This window comes from Carcharodon carcharias, chromosome 3 (genome assembly GCF_017639515.1).
Source record: "Carcharodon carcharias isolate sCarCar2 chromosome 3, sCarCar2.pri, whole genome shotgun sequence".
Classification (NCBI taxonomy): domain Eukaryota; kingdom Metazoa; phylum Chordata; class Chondrichthyes; order Lamniformes; family Lamnidae; genus Carcharodon; species Carcharodon carcharias.
The window spans coordinates 206,532,388-206,551,036 of NC_054469.1; positions in this window are offsets into that span (position 1 = coordinate 206,532,388).

An 18,649-nucleotide genomic window follows, 5' to 3' on the forward strand; every position below is an offset into this window, starting at 1 on the left:
CAGACACATGGAGGAACACCTTGTCGTGGTCACAAAACACCAGTATATTGACTGAGTGGAAGAATTTCCGCTTGACAAAGCTGTTCGCATGTTGAGTTGGGGCCTTTATGGCAACATGGATGCAACCAATAACTCCTTGCACCTGAAGACAGCCTGCTAATTGGTTAAAGGCCGTGGCTCTCTGTGTCGGAGAAACTAAATCTACAGGGAAATTAATGTGAATCCCGCAAGAGCAAACAGGCATTAGTTACAGCCTTAGTACAGCTGTGTGCTGCTGACTGAGATATACCAGACAGGTTTCCTTATGATCCCTGGAAAGGTCCTGAGACACAGAAGCTGAAAGCAACGGTTACCTTCACAGCCATTGGCAGGGCATGGGGGTCTATGGATTGTGGCTCCAGTTGTTGCTGGACCATGTGACATATATCTGTCACCGCCTCACGGCTTAGCCTCAGTAATCTTTGATACTGGATCTCCGTCATGTTGAGGTAGGATGTCTTAGGTCTGTACATCTTCCCACAGGGTAGGACCTGGTTTCCTGCCTCTTCTCCTCCTCCTTCCTGGTGCATGGGCAGCAGCCTTTTCCTCCTGACCTTCTGTTTTCCCTCTGGCCTCCAGCTGCTCGCAGTGACTAGATTCTATGGCCTCCATGTGTGAAGGTGCCTTGCCTATCTGCTCTGTTCCTTTGTACAAAGTGCTATGTGCCCTTCTCCAGCACAAAGTTCTTCCTGGCACCTTGGTGCATGAGTCAGTAGGGGCAACAATAATTGTCCTGCGAGACCAAAGAGGCCCAACCTCCTCCTCCCTTGGGTAAAGGGAAGACAGTTGAAATTTGTTTTGTGCCACTTCTGGGGCTGTGACTAAAATCTTAAAGCAAATTCTACAGGGGTGCCTTACCTCTCCAAAGGGGCCCCCCTGGCTATCCAAAGAAATATGCCAAGTTTGGACCTGGTCTTACTAAGTCTACTTTGCACACTTTGGGATCTACGTTCCTAGGCTACCGAGATCAAACTAGAGTGAAGGCAACTGATGATTTAAATGGACAGCTGCCTCTGTAAAACATGCATGCATGAAATGCACCTCGCCCCCATTCCTACCTCCATGGAAATAGGAAATGTCGTGTTCAGTGGGGGTGGGGAGGAGTGCGATTTACGATTTTCAGATGGTTCTGCTACTTTCACCACAACAGGGAGGTTCTCTGTCAAGGTGAAAACCTGTGCATAAGCATCCTTTAGATCCATGTCTGCACAGCACCAAACCCTGGCCGCTACCACCCGCTGATTACTCATAACTCACACAGCCGTGCTCAGCCTTTCAACTGCAACCTTGCTTTCTTGAGGAATTTTTAGGGCAGATTATGGCTTTGAATAAAATCATGGAGCATCATGAAGCTTGGGAATACCTAATTAAATTGCTTTTGTCAATTTTTTGTCATTAGACAACAATGCCAGGCCTTGGACTTTACTGGCGCTGTGTGCTCACACTCCAAGAACCACGTGCAATGTTTGCCCCAGCTTGGTGCTCACAAAACTGTCTCGTGTTCCTAATGTGTCTGCCGGTGGAAGCTTCACTCCCACACTGAAAGGGAGAGCAGCCCTTAATCCATCTGGCGGCTGAGCAGGATGCAGCAGGTTAAGAAAAGTGCGTTTCTCAATGCTTGTTAAAAATCCCAACATTTCAGAGCTTTTTCTGTGAAATTGCGAGTAAAGGCTCCATTTTATTGAGAAATTGTGTCCCTCGCAATACATTTGCGATTAGTCCTCTACCCTATTCTTCCCCCACAGCCTTTCACATTCTTTCCCCTTCAAAATATTGATCCAAATCTTCTTTGAAAGTTACTCTTAACTCTGCTTCCAACACCCATTTGGAGATTACAACAACTCGGTTACTGATCCTCCTGTCATCAGAAACTGTTTATTCAATCAAAATCCTTCATAATTTTGAATACCTCTATTAAATCTACCAATTCCTTTCTCTAGTCTAAGGAAAATAATCCCAGCTTCCCCCATTTCTCTACATAAGTTGAAATCCCTCACCTGAAGTGGAGAAAAAATAATTGTATCTTCTAATAAGTAAATTTTTGGGTGTTCCTGGAACACTTGCCTCTTTCCCTAATCACCTTCTGTAAATCTGAAATAAAATGGAAAATGCTGGAAATCAGCAGTTTCTAGTAAGAGAAACATGCAGCTCAGCATTTGGAGACATCAGTTCTAAGTGTAAGGGGTAATTATAACTTTGGTCATTAGCATAAAATGGCCAATATCGATTCGGCCACACATAATTCTCCTGATTTTCATTTCCTATCAAATCAACAGGAAGGAAAATCTAGCAAGGGTGCAGTGTCACCTGTTTTCCATATCAGCCTTGAAACCCAGAATGGTGAGAATTTGGAACTCACTACTGCAAGGAGTGTGAGCTGACTTAAGTAGTTGCGTTCAAGGGGAAGTTAGATAAACACACATTGTCTGTAATGTCTTAGGAAGAAACATTGTCCCACAGTGAACAATGTTTTCCATTTAACAACAGTAACATAACAACAAAAGCTTATGTGTACATTGTAGTAAAACTTCCCAAGGTGCTTCGCAGGACTGTTACCAAAGAAAATTTGACACTGAGCCACATAAGGGAAGATTAGAACAGATGACTAAAAGCTTGGTCAAAAAGATACATTTTAAGGATTGGCTTAGAAGAGGAAAGAGAGGCAAAGAGGTTTAGGGAATGTATTTCAGAGATTAGGACCCTCAGCAGCTGAAGGCATGGCTGCCAATGGTGGAGCAATTATACTTGGGGGTGTGCAAGAGACCGGAATTAGAAGAGCGCAGAGATTTCGGAGGATTGTGATGCTGGGGAGATTGCAGTGGTAGAGAGGGGCAAAGCTTTTGAGGAATTTGAGGATGGGGATTTTAAAATTGAAGCATTACTTAACCAGAAGCCAATATAGGTCAGTGAGTATAAGGGGTGATGGGCGAACTTGTGACGGTGCAACAGAATTTTGGATGAGCTTACGTTTATGGAAGATGAGAGGCTGGCCAGAAGTGCATTGGAATAGTCAAGTCTAGATGTAACAAAGGCATGGATGAGGATTCTAACAACAAATGAGCTGAGCCAGGGATAGAGTCGGTAGTGTTACAGAGGTGGAAATAATGGTGTCAATATGTGGTCAGAAACTCAACTCAATATCAAAAACAACGATCAAATGCAAACAGTCTGGTTCACCCTTAGTCAGTGACCAGGGAAAGGGCTGGGATTGATGGCAAGGGAATGAAGTTTGTGGTGGTCCTGAAGGCAATGGCTTTGGTCTTCCCAGTATTTAGCTGGAGGAAATTTCTGTCACTACAGGGTGTTGGACAAGCCACCCGACAATCTAGAGACAGTGCAGAGGTCAAGGGAGTTGGTGGTGAAGTAGAACAGGGTATCCTCAGTGTATATGTGGAATTGATACTGTGTTTTTGGATGTTGTCAAGGGACAGAATGTAAATGAGAAATAGGAGGGGCCATGGTTAGATCCTTTGGGGAACATTGGGTGGAATGGTGCATGAGCAGGAAGAAAAGCCACTAAGTCGTTGCACATGATTCTCTGGCTGTGACTGGGTAGATAAGAATGGAACCTCAAAAGTGCAGTCCCACCCAGCTAAATGACAGAGGAGAAAAGCTGATTACCTAAAAGCGTTAAACTGTAGGAAGCAATAATTTTATAGGAAACACTACTCAACTTTCTGAGTGATACTGAATCAACTGTTACACTGTCCAATCAAATATATATGACAGAATTCCAGCATCAAACAATCTTTACTTAAAAAAGAGTAGGTTGGGTTTACAAATGCAGGTGTATGAACACCTCCCTGGAGAACACATCACTTCTTTATGCAGGAATGAATGGAGGCAAGAGGACAGAGTTTAAATATTTGGTACTAAACTTGATAAAATGTTTAAACTGTTTTCTCCAGTTGAGGTGCGACATCTAGATTGCAGTCAATGGGAATGGAAATGACCATGGCACTAAATACAAATTGAAGACATCAATGGGATCAGTTAGTATGCAGTTCACTGCTGTACCGTAGAGGTAACAGATGTCTGCTTTCACCATCTAAATGCGTACATGATGTTCAAAATTGTTATGCATCACCTGCTAAAGAGTTGGCCTCAAATGCTGAGTTGTGAGGCAGAGATGCTATTGATCTCACTCCTGTCACCATTCTCACAGATGTAGGCAATGATCTCCCTTTTGGCAATAAGAAAAAATTGCTCATCCATTAAAGTCCAGATTGCTTGTGACCAAGTTAATGCTCATTCAGCAAAAAGTGTTTACTAGGTACCAATGACCAGCTACCAACAATGATGTGAAGAAGAAATATGATCAAACACATCTTTGCTCCCTTGCAGCATAATCAGAAATGAGTAGGCAGACATTGCACATTTCCTGGTGCCTTTTTGACCCTTGGGCTGAGATCAGACCCATATCCAATCCATCATAGAGGGCATATTTCTATCTCTGCAATTTCACCCAAGTAAGCCCCTGTCTCAGCTGCTGCTGAAAGCCTTTTCATGCCAGCCAACAGCTGTGGCTCCTTTGGTTGCACTCTCACCTCTGAGCCAGGAGGTTGTGATTTCAAGACCAACTCCAGAGACTTGAGCTGACACTCCAATGCAATATGGAGAAAGCACAGCACTATTGGAGGTGCCATCTCTTGGATGAGATATTCAACCAAAGCCTTTGGATGTAACAGATCCTAGGGCACTACTTAAAGAAGAGTAGGGCTTTTCTTCTTGGTTTCATAGCCAACAATTATACCTCAGTCAGAATCACTAAAATAAAACCGATTATCTGGTCATTGCTGTTTCTGGGAACTTGCTGTGCACAAATTGGCTATCATATTACTTCAGAAGCACTTCAGTGGGTGAAAAGTGCTTTGGGACATCCTGTGATTGTGAAAGTACAATGCAAATGCATGTCTTTCCTTTATTTTTTTCCTGGTTACCTCAAAGCTTGACTTCTCCAGCTCTTCCTCACCAGCTCCATGAGCTTCACTCTGCCCTTGCTACCAACCTTTCAAAAACTCGGATGCCTGAGTCCTGTTGCATGATGTCCTTGTCATCATCCCTGCTTCTGCTGACCTTCACTAGCTCCCTAAGTTGTCACTTGATAGCTTCATGACAAAAGACAGATCAAGCGAATTCTCATTGCCTACATATGAATCAAGTTGTGTCAAAAAAATGTAAAGGATAATTTTGTAATTTGCAGCAGAACAGAAGTTAGCCTCTGTCACAGCAGGAGACCCAGACATGGGTAGTATGTAAGTAATAGAGTAATGTACAATTTTTCAAGAACTTAGATTGATTCTCTCAGAATATTTGTAGGCTATAAGGTTCTAACAATGCTCACACTCTCATTTTGCTCGGCTGAAAACTTCAGTTTAGGGCAATCGAGTTTCTGAAACTTGATCGGAAATTCAGCTGTATAAATCACACAATCACAGAGTGATTGTACCCTTATGATTCACTTAATGGAGTGCATGGGAAAGCAGAGCTCAGGGGAGTAATGAACTAGAACATTTTGTGTCCAAAATTAATAAGTAACCAGCCTTCAACCAGCACAGCTATTAATATCTCCTACAAACTACAATAAGAGAGCATAATGTAACATGATGTAAATCACAGGGCCTAGACAATTTGGGAGGTCTTTCTTAATCCCAAAGAAGGGTGTTTACTTAGGTGGAGTGGGCAGTGGGCATTTTCTGTTTACTGTGCCTAAGAAGTTCCAGTAAAAATGGACTACAACTTGCATAATGCTGTGCAAAAATTTGTAGCTGATTTTTGTTTCAGGTAAAGATGGGGCAGATGGTGAGCAGGAGAGTCTGCTTCCCCACTCCTGATCTTGTCGCTAACAGAAGTACAATCTATTTGAATAGTTAGGGCAAGCTATGAGCACGTGCTGAAAGAAACTCGCACCTATAATTAAATTCCACCCAAAGTCACTGAAAGCTCATTGGAAAACACTCCAAGCAATTTCTTTTATCAATCTTGTGGGATCAGGAGGACCATGAATCCTCTTCCTTATAAATGTCATCATGCCCACTGTTAATTCCTCTGTGTCTCCCCTTTCTCCATCTGCTATTGTCTCACCCTCCATCTTCCCCCACCCCAACACCTCTAATTGAATACTGCCTTTGCCCAATAAGGGGTTGCAGGATAAACAGTGAATCCTCTGCAGAGGGTGTATTCAATTAGGCTTCTGGGGCGGGTGGTGGGTGGGGGGGAATGCATGGGTGGGGGTTAGGGAAAGGTGGGAGGTTGGCAATTGGGGGTGGAGATAGGGGAGGCACAGAGCAATTGACAGCAGGCAAGATGACATTTATGAGTTCTGAAGAAGACTCATACGGACTTAAAACGTTAAATCTGTTTCTCTCTCCACAGATGCTGCCAGACCTGCTGAGTTTTTCCAGCACTTTTTGTTTTTATTTCAGGTTTCCAGCATCCGCAGTATTTTGCTTTCATGACATTTATGAGACCTGGGGGAGGTACCAAAGGGATAGCAGCATGATCACTAGAAGGGAAATGTGTCATGCGATCCAGTCTTAGTTTCACTTTTGCCTGTGAGCAGAACACAGCACAGTTCTGATGTCTTCAAGCTTTCTATCCATGTATAACTGTTCTCCTGTGCTAGTCTGAATAAATGAACCCACAACATGTTTATACAACCCCTTATGAGTGATTGGTGCTTATATCATTATAATAACATGACTGTGAAGATAGGCTGGGGGGTGAGCAGGGCTGCCTGTTTCCCCACTCCTAATATTATCGATGCCAGAGGCACGATCTATTTGAGAAATCAAGGTAAGCTGTGAACATGTGCTGAGAGGAACTCGCCAGTCAGGGGCTGCAGGAAAAACAATGAATCCTCTGCGAAGGCAGTATTCAATTAGAGGTGTGAGGGGTGGGGGAATGTGGGGGGTGAGACAATAGGGGATGGAGAAAGGGGAGGCACAGAGGAATTAACAGCGGGCATGATGAAATTTATGAGGCCAGGAGGAGGAATCATGGTCCTCCTGGTCCCACAAGATTGATAAAAGATCTTGCTTGGAGTGTTTTCCAATGAGCTTTCAGTGACTTTGGGTGGAATTTAATTGTAGGTGCGAGGCTGTAGATGGCAGAACCAGAAGTGAACACCACGTCCGCTTACGTGTCAGGAGCCGACACACACACACAATGGCAATGTAAGTTTAAAGGACGTGTGGCAGACATGTAGGGCACATGCAATCATGTGGCAGGGATGGGCAGGAAGTGCCCGAACCCACCCTCAACTGACTCATTTGAAGGTCCGTGTGGGCTATAACAGAGCAGCTGGGCAAGCATGCAGGCTCTGCAAGCAGGGAATATTAGGAGATACCTGGGAGCAAACAATTTCCCCTTTAAGCCAATGGAAACATTATTTTTGAATACCCAGCCTGTATTCCCCTTTGGGTCTCTTTGATTTCAAGCCCTATCACTTGCCCCTCTCTGCAACCCCATACATTGGACTCAGTTGCTTGGTACCCCATCACTCTACCCCCCACCCCCACATTGGATTCATCTCCTAGGACTCCCATCACTTCCTCTTAATCAGCAAAATGTTGTTGACAAGACGATGTTCAGCCCCACGGTTCAGTAATACCTTCCTGTAGGTTCCATTCCAGGCTGTCCAAGTGAAGGCAATAAAAGACTTTCCTGTCTGACCAAGAGTCCTGAACAGAGATCGTAGTGGAGCTGAGCAGCTGTGGGGCCCAGTAGCACTCCTGAGTCCAATACTGCAAAAGGAGTCAAACCTCATCAATCTGCCAAGGTAAGGGGCAAGGTGGCATTGCATCAAAATGGCTCCCGTGAGGGCATCGAGCAATGGACCTATGCGAGCGAGGAGAGGCCAGGGTGGAAAATGCATGATCACCCTCAGTACTGCATGGCACCTAAGGCCAAACCATGTGGCAGTTTTGCATGGGAAAGCGATTGGGTACCAGTTACAATGTTGGGCCAGTATGTGGCATGGGCGAGGTGCATGCAGACAAGGGGTTTATGTGTCCCTTGACATGCCACTAAATCTTCACTTTGTCATGTAGGAGACATTGAAGTGTAATGCCAGAGAGAGAGAGAGAGCCAGAACAGGATAGGGTGTGACAAAGTTAAAAAAAACCTGACCCCATTTGAGGAAAGTCCATGGAGATTGCAAAAGAACAGGGCAGCTGTGCCATTTTTACTGGGAAGGCAAGATTGGCCAGGCAGACAGTGAGAATGCCTCGAACCTAGTATTGAGACATGGGCATACAAGAGATTTGTGCTGATAGACTGTACTAAACCTTAATGTTTTTGTGTTCTCAGCCCATAGATCACAATGAGGACTCCACCTCTGGGCATGCTGACCACCAAGGCTCAGAGAATGCACCGTCACCTTTCCTGCACCCTCCACCAGCCTAGTGACACTCATACAGGTTGTGGAGGGATATAGCATGTAGATTCGGGGGCACATTGTGGTGAGCACTTCCTAGAAATGTTCAAAAAGCTGAGGGAGGCTGTGGCAGCCGAAGTCCCTGGGAGGATTGTTGGGGATCAGATCCATGCTAATCCCCAGACTGATGATGGGCCTCCGGTCTCAGCCATAAGAAGCCTGCTGGAGGCGCAGAGACAGGTAGCTGAACATCTGGCTGAGCTGCCAGAGGCTATGTGCAGCATTACATGGGTGATGGAAGATCCATCCAAACCATGGGTTCTGCCATGTCAAAGGCACCTGAACACATGGCTCCTCTCTGGAGAGGTTTGTGGTTGCCTGGAGAGCCTGATCCAACATATGACTCATATGCATTCAGAATTTGTGTGCGTCCTGAACACATGTTGATGCGCCAATGTTCATCATCATGATGACTCTGGTTGTCTTCCTCCTGGCCAGCCTCCGCCTCTGGCGATGCCTATTGTTGGCCTTGTGGCCTATGTTGTTGCTCAGCCATAGCCCTCTGGTGAATTCTCTCCCACTCCTCCACCCGAGGTTGCAATATGTCTGAATGTATGGGACCCATTGCAAAACCACAAAGTGAACTGTGTGAAGAAGGCAGGCAATGATATGACCACAGCTTTGTACATTGGCTTCCTCCCAAGAGCAGCTGCAACTGACCAATGGGAATGCCTGAACCTCTCATGGGCCACACCCGGAACTCCTCCCACCCCACAGTGGCCTCCTCCCAAAAGAACCTGGTCTCCTGCCCGCTCAAGTTGAGTCAGCAGGGATGTCCATTGATATACACATTGTGACCCTGCAACCGCCAACCATCCACCTCTACCCTCCCTCTGTCACCATTGCCCTCAACCTTCCATCTCTCACCCTCAACCCTTCGCCTCACCCTCGTCTTGTCTGGTGTGATCATGTAGCTTCCATTCATTATTGTTGAACTACCTTCATTAGCCCTTAACTCGCCCTCAGACATCCTTGACCTGCCCTGCCTCAAGCTGGACCTGCCCTCCATCAAACTTGATCTCCCCTCAGTGGATTTTCCCTGTGTGGTAAAGCTGCCCACTTTATGCACAGGACCCAACCTCGCAAAGAACGGACCCTGGCCCTATAGGCCAGAGCCTTTCTCTAGTTGGACAGCCCTGCCCCACCAATCCCCCAACATGCCTGAGCCTTTCTGTACAGCAGTAGATGCCCTGACCATCCCACCCACTTTCATGCCCAACACTTGCACCTTTTAATGCCCTGACCACCCCACCCCCCTTTTCTCCCTTGCTGTTGGACCATCCAAATATGTGAGGCTTCTCCTGCTCCCCTCCCATGTACCAATGATCTGTCTTTTGTGATGTTGGCCAGGATATCAGGGGAAACTGCCCAGCTCTTCTCCAAAATAGTGTTTTGGCAGCTTCTCGGTCCACCTAAGAGGTGTTTTGGCTCATCTGAAAGAGGACGAGTTAGACCGCTCTGCATTGAGTTTTTGGCGGAGCTTGTATGTGCCTCTTGGATCACTAAAATTTTTTGGGGTCCTATATACAAATTTATATAGATTAAAGAGGCTTCAGGGAGCATTTTTCATTTAAATCAAGGCCTGCTTAAAATTTGCATCAGGTGGACTTCAGCCCTCATTCCTGTGGTGAGTTTGTTTTCTGTTTTCACCCTCCTACTCCCCCTTTCCCACTGATAACGTGGGGGAGATGGGGGAGATGATGATGGTGGGAAGAGTGGAGATAAAGTCAGATGAAAATCTTCCTCTTGCTGCCTGATCACTTTCTGGTTGGAAGGGGAACTTCTTCAATTTCTGTTTTTTCCTTAACTTCTGTATAACATCCCTTAATTAAAAATTACCTAATGACACAGGTATTGCCAACCAATCAGTATTCCCTTTTCATACAGTATAAAGTTGTTGCTTCCCCTGACATCGGTATCCTTGTGATTGTCCTGATGAGGCAAGATCAAAAGCTTTGACAAAAAGTATTTTTCGAAGTTCATGAATAAACAGCTGGAAGGGGTTATTTTCACTCTGGGCAAAGATTTAAAATGGGAGAATTTTGATTAGCCACACATTATACAACTCTGTTGATATTTATTTCCATTATGTGCAAGTGGGTGAAGCTCAAATGAGTGGGAAGGCTTGTCAGGTTGGCCTAGGCATTATGAGTGTGGCACAGGCTTGATTGTCCAGTGGTCTTTTACTGCCTGTTATTTTTGTATGTTCATAAGTTGGGAGCTTTACAAGAAAAGTTTGGCATTTTCTCCACCCTCAGGGCCAGCATTCTTACCCCCACTTTGTGGTTTCTTACACAATGTCTTAATATTTCTGTCCTGATAGTTCTTCATGTGGCTTGAGTTACTTGAAATGCAATTAGCTGGCACAATGGGATGTCTGATATTCTGGATTTCAGTGATACAGAGGAATTAGTCTTCTGCATATCTATGTGCCAAGGTCTGCTTTCTCCAAGGGTGCATTTTATTCCTTTTAATGATAATCTGTGGTTAAAATTCAACCAGAAATTGTAGGAGAGCAACATTTTAATTCAGGGGACTTCCAATGCAAACCATGTGCATTGAGGACCAAGTGACATTTAAATTACATTTTCAACATTGATGGAGGTTGTCTGGGCCAACAAGGAAAATTCTTGCATGACGTCAAGTAAGCGGCTAGTGCTGATACAACAGAGATAAAGCTATCAGGGCTTTGGAAATGAGGATGAGGAGAAGCCACTTGACCCCTCCCATCGTGCCAACTATTTGCATTTCAAGTAATTCTCATGTTTTTGCAACTACTTGCCTTTATATAGCATTTTTAACCTAGTAAAATGACCCAAGGGCCTTCACGGGAGTGCTATGAAACAAAATTCGACATCAAGCCACATGGAAGAAATATAAAGACAGATGGCTAAAAAAGCTTGGCCAAGGAGATAGTTTTTAAGGAACACCTTAAAGGAAGAGAGGGCAGAAATGTCAATTGTGTTTTATTGTGCATAATTGAGATCAGGCGGTGGGCATTAACTGGGGATTCATGTGCTCTTATAACTAATGTTACAGACAGGGGAGAGAGGCATACTGAACTTTATTTTTCTCACCATCTATCCATAAGCAGAGGTACTTTAATTTTTGAAATAGTATGTGGCACGTTTCACCACAAACTCCCTGTTTGTGAAGTCAATTTTAAAGTGACTCCCAGCAAACTCTCTTTAGGGTTAACTCAGAAGTATTGTTTATTCACATATTCAAACGGGGTATGGTCATCACAACAACATACATATACATAAGCACACAAGAAGGAGATAAGAAAGAAAAATGTTTTACAACTAGGAATAACTTAGAACAAAAAAAAACAAAGATAGGAATATTAATTCATGTGAATGTTAGAATCCAAAATGTCAAAGTCCAGTGAGGGTCCTTTCATGTAGGGGTTAAAGTTCGGGCAGGTTCAGCTAACTGAAAGCAGGAATTGCCGAATTCCTTCAAAGTTGGTGATGACACAGCAAGATGAGGTTGGCATACAGAGAATTGATCCGCTATACAGGCGATGGCAGAAATCTTCAAGAGAACCAGGCCTCGAGGAGGTTTAGACTTGAGGCAGGCTTTGTTGTCAGCCTGGAACCCTGTTTTGGTGTTGACAGGCTGGATTTTAACAGCAGATTACCCTGGGAGTCCAGGAATGTAACATTAGAACTTTACAAAATCCAAAGGAGCTTAGGTCATGTGGCGATGCCAATTGATGAGCCAGTTTCAGGCTAACAATCAGTTTCTATGTCTCTGATCAAAATCCAAAGTTCACCTTAGGAGATAGATGGTGGCCATTTGTGCTTCCACAGGTATAACAAGTTTTGCTGGCTCTCTCTCTTTGTTATAAGTCCAGGCTGGGAAGACAGACCATCTGCTGCTCACTTGCTTCATTGATTGTAATGGGTCCCCATAATGATAGGTTTGAGATTCCACAAGGCTAAGGGTTGAGCTTTGTTCTGTAATTGCTATTGGAAGTTTCCAGAACTGGAGCCAACTTGGAAATCATGTGACCTGTAGCAACCATGCTTTTGGCCCAGCAAAGTCCATTTCTAAATAAGAAGAAAGGGTCAGTGCATTTGTTAGTGAGGCTACTAGGCCACTAAAGTTTGGGACAAATTTTCGATAGACCCACATGTCCCTAGAAAATGCTTAATTTCCCTCTGGTTTTAGGGAGTAAGGAAATTGACTAAGGCACATAATTTGGCTTCGTGGGCTAGTACATTTTCCTGTACCACTACATGCCCCAGATAAGTCTCCTTGGCCTTTCTGAACTTGCTTTTTGTCAAGTTAACTACGAGGTTTTCCCTTTTCAGAACCTGAAGCACTCCATGTGTCACTGTAAATGATCAAGTCATCCAGGTACACTACACAATTGTGGAATCCAGCTATTACCTGGTTTGTGAACCTCTGAAACTTTGCTGGGGGATTTTTTTGAGCTAAAGGGCATGACCTTACACTGGTATAGGCCATCCAGGTTGACAAAGGCCAAGATTTCTCTGACCCTAGGGGTCATAAGGATTTGACCTTTTAAAAGGTCAATTTTGCTGAGGTAGGTCGAGTGGCCCATCTTGTCTATACTTTATCTGCAAGGTATGGGATTGTATAGGAGTAAGCCCTGGTTACTGCATTTACTTTCAGTTAATCAAGCAGAGCCATTTTGAGCGATCCAACTTTGGGACTAGTACAATGGGAGAGCTCCAACTACTCTGGCTAAGCTCAACTATATCATTATCTGGCATGTGCTGGATTTCCTACCTGACCTGAGCCAGCTTGTCTGGGCTCAGCTGTTAGGGGTTTTGCTTTATCAGTGGGATGTCTCCCACATCCATGCCCTGGACTGTTAGGATGGTAAGCCCTGACCAGGGCTTACAGATTTCATTAAATTTTCTGAGCAGGGTGGCCACATCCTCCTGCTGCTCTTTGATCAGGTGTGTTAACTGGGCATTTAATTCTTCCAAGACCTCAATGTTTGCCAGCCTGGTAGGCGGGGGTTCAAATGGGGGATCTTTCAGCCCCTCCTCTTAATTGGCTGACTCCTCCTGGCTGCCCTCAGGTATTTCTGCCCTCTGGCAAATACCCGCCAGTTGACTGGGCTCTCAGCTGTAATGTTTCTTTAGCAAGTTAAGGTGGCATAACCAGTGCTTTTTCCTCCTATCCGGAGTGTGGATCAGGTAATTGGCTTTGCTGATCTTTTTGGCCACCCGTTACAGGCCACTGAACTTGGCTCAGAAAGGGTCAGTGGGTAGGGGTAGCAGCATGAGGACCTGGTCTCCTGATTGGACAGCCTAGGCCTCAGCCAGCCTGTCTGCCTGTTTATTCATGGTTTGATGGGAAGCTTTTAAATGCTTTTTGGCCACCGCACACGCATTCAAGAGCCCTTCTGGAAGGTGGAATTGTACTCCAACATAGAGGCATCCTCCTTAGGCTCTGAAGAAACTGCTCTTTCAGTAGCTTCATGGGGCCCTGCACCTCATGCCTGTAAATTAATTCAAAGAGGTTGAAGCCAGTGGACTCGTTCAGTGTGTCCCTGGTACCAAACAGCAGGAAACCTAAGTCCTTGTCCCAGTCATGTGGATATTTGGAGCAGTAGTTCCTAATCATAATTTTTACGAGTCTGATGATACCTTTCTAGTGCCCCTTTGGACTGAGGGTGATACGCTAAGGACTTCAGCTGGGTAATTCCTAAACTGCGTACAACCTCCTGAAACACTCGGGACATTAAGTTGGTTCCCTGATCTGATTGGATCTCTCTAGGTAGGCCATATTAGGTAAAGAACCAGATTAGCCCTTTGATCACGGCCTTGGCTGTGATTTTGTTGAGGGGAATGGTCTTGGGGAATCAGGTGGCTAAGTTCTATTTTAACCGTAGATACTGTACTGTTCTAGGCTATGATGGATACAGATACTATGGTCCAAGTCAAAGTCCAGTAACTTCCTGCAGGATTAGTCATGGCAGAGCATGAGCCAGGAAAATCACTTTTCCCAACAGCTCATAATAGTTTTACATAATAACGGTTTGGAATGAAACTCAATGAGCCCTTGTAGAGTGAACGTTTTGTATCTACTTCGTCTGCTGGTAGTGAATGTTGACATAGAATTACTCTCCTTAGGTTCTAAAATTACACTGTACATGCCCCAGCTTCCACTTGCTTTGAAGAAAAGTGACTCAGATTGACATTGAACCTGCATTATTAGTCACTCAGACTTGAACAGCTTAGTCACTCACAGGCTTGACCATATTGCACACTGTGTCAGTTGTCAACACTGCCGTTCCATCAAGGGTTAGATTGTTAACGAAGGAGAACTAAAAACACCCCTACAAATGTTTCTTAAACAACCCTTCAGCTGGACTGTTGAAAATGTTTGGGCATCTGTCACCAACCAAAATGCCCTTTAAGGTAATGCCACCATGGGCAGGATTTTGAGGTCATTGGGCGGGTGGGGCGGGTGGGTCCAGCGGGTGGGCCCAGGAGTGGCCGGAACACAGCCCACTGCCCGCAATCGGCCCCCGACCGCGATTTAATGCTGGCTGGCCAATTAACAGCCAGCCAGTGTGAAACTCATGCTTAAAGGATCAGCGTTGCCGGGATGGTGTCAGGAGGAGAGTGAGCACTGAAGTCAGCGCAGGGCGCGGGGGAAGCACAAAATGAAAGCTCCCTGAAAGCAGGGAGTTACCTCAGAGAGCTGAAGAATTTTCAAACCTTAAATAAAGATTTTAAAATCCTGGAAAAAATTTCCACCCATAAGAATTAGCTAAACGTATGGATGATTAAAATGCTGCCCAAACGTTTTTATCTTTAAAAATTAATATTGGAAACCTCACACGGCCCTTGGATGAGGTTTTCTTCAAAAATCCAAAGGCCGCCTGGCCAATTTGCCCGCCCACCAACCCTAATGTTGGATGGGCAGCAAAAAATAGTGATTAATTAATTTATTAATGGCCTTAATAGGCCTCTTAATTGTCAGCGGGCATGCTGCTGACTCTCGTGCGTGCCCGCTGACCGGAATATCGCGCACTATTTCACGCTTGGGCGTGCTGAGCGCACACCCACACACTGAATGGAAAATCCTGCTCCTTGTTTTTTTTAGGTGATACTGAAATGAGAAGGGACAACTTGTAGCTGTCACTCCCAGAATTACAAAAGGGCCTTTAAGTGCAATATCTATTGCCTGGCATCTCATAAAGAGTACTGATTACAATCAAAAGATGGTTTCTGGTTTGAGTCTTGTCCAGCAATTAATGAATAACTGCAGTTTGAATATAAGATATGCCAGATGGCATCAGCGCCTGCCAGAAACAAAGTGCATCATTAATAATAATCAAATGCTTTGGTAGCACAAAGTTTAATGTTTTATCAAGATAAACAATTAAGATTTTTTTTTCCACCCAACTTCCACATCTTTTCATCCTTAGTTGGTTGAAGGCACTTTCTCTTCCTGGAAGATGCCAGCTCAACTGTGTGACCTTTGTATCAAGAAGATAATTCCATTAATTTGGCGGGGGCGGGGGTGAGGGGTGAGGCGGAGGGGGTTGGGGGTTGGTGCAGAGGCATATCTTTAGGGGTGAGGGGGTGTGGTGGTGGCCTGATCATTTTTTTTTTTAACCTGCTGAACACTTTTAGCGATTAGATAGATAGAAAGCGATCAGAAGCTGGATCCCAAGCTTATTTTTCCTTCTTGTACTGCAGGGGCACTGTAAGTTTCCAACAGTAAGGAAGCTATGCTAAGCCTTTATAAATCACTGGTTAAACTCCATGTCTGTCCAATTCTATGCACTATGAGGATGGTAAGGATGGTAAGGCCTGGGAGAGGGTACAGAAGAGTTTTACTAGAATTGTGCCAGGGTGAGGGACTTGTGGGATAACCGGAGAAGCTGTGATTATTCTCCTTGGAGAAAAGTAGGTTAGGGGGAATAGAAACAAATTACTGCGGATGCTTGAAATCTGAAATAAAAACACAAAATGCTGGAAAAACTCAGCAAGTCTGATGGCATCCGTGGAGAGAGAAACAGAGTTAACGTTTTGAGTTAGTATGACTTTTCTTCAGAGCTGGAGATGTAGAAATGTGATGGATTTTATACTGGGGTGGAGCAGGTGGAGCAAAATAAAAGGTCAGGGAGAGGTGGGAGCTCAGGAGAGATTTGACAAAGTTGTCATGGATGCAAGGCAAAGGGAGTATTAATGGCAGTGTTAAAGACTAAAGAAGGTGTTGATAGTGATGTAAAGGTGAGATAGCAGAATGTGTTAATAGCAGAACAAGAGTCAGCACTCTATGAAAGCAAAACATAAGAACAAGTGACAAATGGTCCTTTGGGTGGGGGTGGACGGGGGGGTGGGGGGAGGGGGGGTGGGGAAAAAAAATTGGATTACAAAAGAGGTCAAGATGGAGGAGAGAGTTCATGATCTGAAGTTGTTGAATTCAATGTTAATTCCAGAAGGCTGTAAAGTGCCTAATCGGAAGATGAGGTGCTGTTCTATCTGTTTGTGTTGGGCTTCGCTGCAACATTGTAGCAGGCCAAGGACAGACATGTGGACATGAGAGCAAGATAGTGAATCAAAATAGCAAGCAGAGGGGGGGAAGGTCTGGACCATGTTTGCAGACTTAGCGAAGGTGTTCCGCAAAGTGGTCACCCAGTCTACATTTAGTCTCCCCAGTGTAGAGGAGACCGTATTGGGAGCAGCAAATAGGGTAGACCAAATTGGAGGAGGTGCAAGTGAAGCACTGCTTCACCTGAAAGGAGTGTTTGAGGTCTTGGATGGTGAGGAGGAGAGAAGTATAGGAGCAGGTGTTGCACCTTCTGCAATTGCATGGGAAGGTGCCGTGGGAAGGGGATGAGGAGTTGGGGGTAATGGAAGACTGGACCAGGGTATCACGGAGGGAACAGTCCCCATGGAATGCTGGAAGGGGGCTAAGGGGAAGATGTGTTTGGTGGTGGCATCAAGCAGGAGTTGACGGAAATGGCGGAGGATGATCCTTTAAATGTAGAGACTGGCGGGTAGAAAAGTGAGGACATGGGGGAACCCCATCATGGTTCTGGGAGGGAAGGGAAGGGGTGAGGGCAGAGGTGCAGGAGATGTGTCGGACATGGTTGAGGGCCCTGTCAACCACAGTGGTGGGGGGGAAACCTCGGTTCAGGAGAAAGGGAGATATGTCAGAAGCGCCGTTTTAGAACGTAGTGCCATCCGAACAGATGCAATGGTGGTGGAGAGAACAGGATGGAGTCCTTACGAGAAGCAGAGTGTGAGGAGCTGTAGTCGAGTCAGTGGGCTCGCAATGAATATTGGTAAACAGTCTATCAACACAAATGGAGACAGTGGGCGGAATTGTCCCGGATTTGCACTAAGTGCGGTGGTGGGCGGATAAACGACGTTTTACCTGCTGGCTGCACTAGCAGCTTTTCATGTCGTAACATCCCAAACCTGCTGCATTATATATGCATTTCCGGGAAACATACTGTTTCCATGGCAAGCAGGCTCTCATTCGCCCGCCACGCCATCACCTCGCTGCTTCATCAGGCCGGATACATATTTAAAGTGCAGGTGCACACACAGCTCTCAGTGTTTCCCGCCCACGGCTGCTGCAAAGAAGACATGGTCTTGAAAGGCAAAAAGACTGCAGCACCCAGGTTCAATGACTCATCCCTTGAGTGCATTTTGGATATAGCGAAGCCTTGCTGTGATGTCCCCTACCCCCACTCTGGCTGCAGGATGGGCATCAACTTCAATAATCTGGTTTGGGAGGCAGTGGCAGCAGTGGTCAGCGCCAATGCCCTGCAAAAGGGGACAGCCACCCAGTGCCAAAAGAAGATGAATGATCTCTGTTCCGTCAAAGTAAGTCACTCTTCCCATCACTCTCAATTCACACACTCACAAACCTATCACCATCCACAGGGCCCTCACTCACTGCCGGTTCAAGGGACATCACCATTCACTCTCTCATACACACCTTCATTGTCTTCATCCCATCCATGGGATCACTCACCACCCATACATGCCAGGCATACTTATCATCTGGCCTAGAAGGCACCCTTTCTCCATTTCTGTTTATTCAGGTCAAGCTGGCACCAACAGGAGGGAGAGTTTGCAGACTGGTGAAGAAATTAGGTTATGTTCCATCATTCTCTCTGTATGCTCTCAGCACCTTTAAAGTGGGGCTGGCCCCCATCTC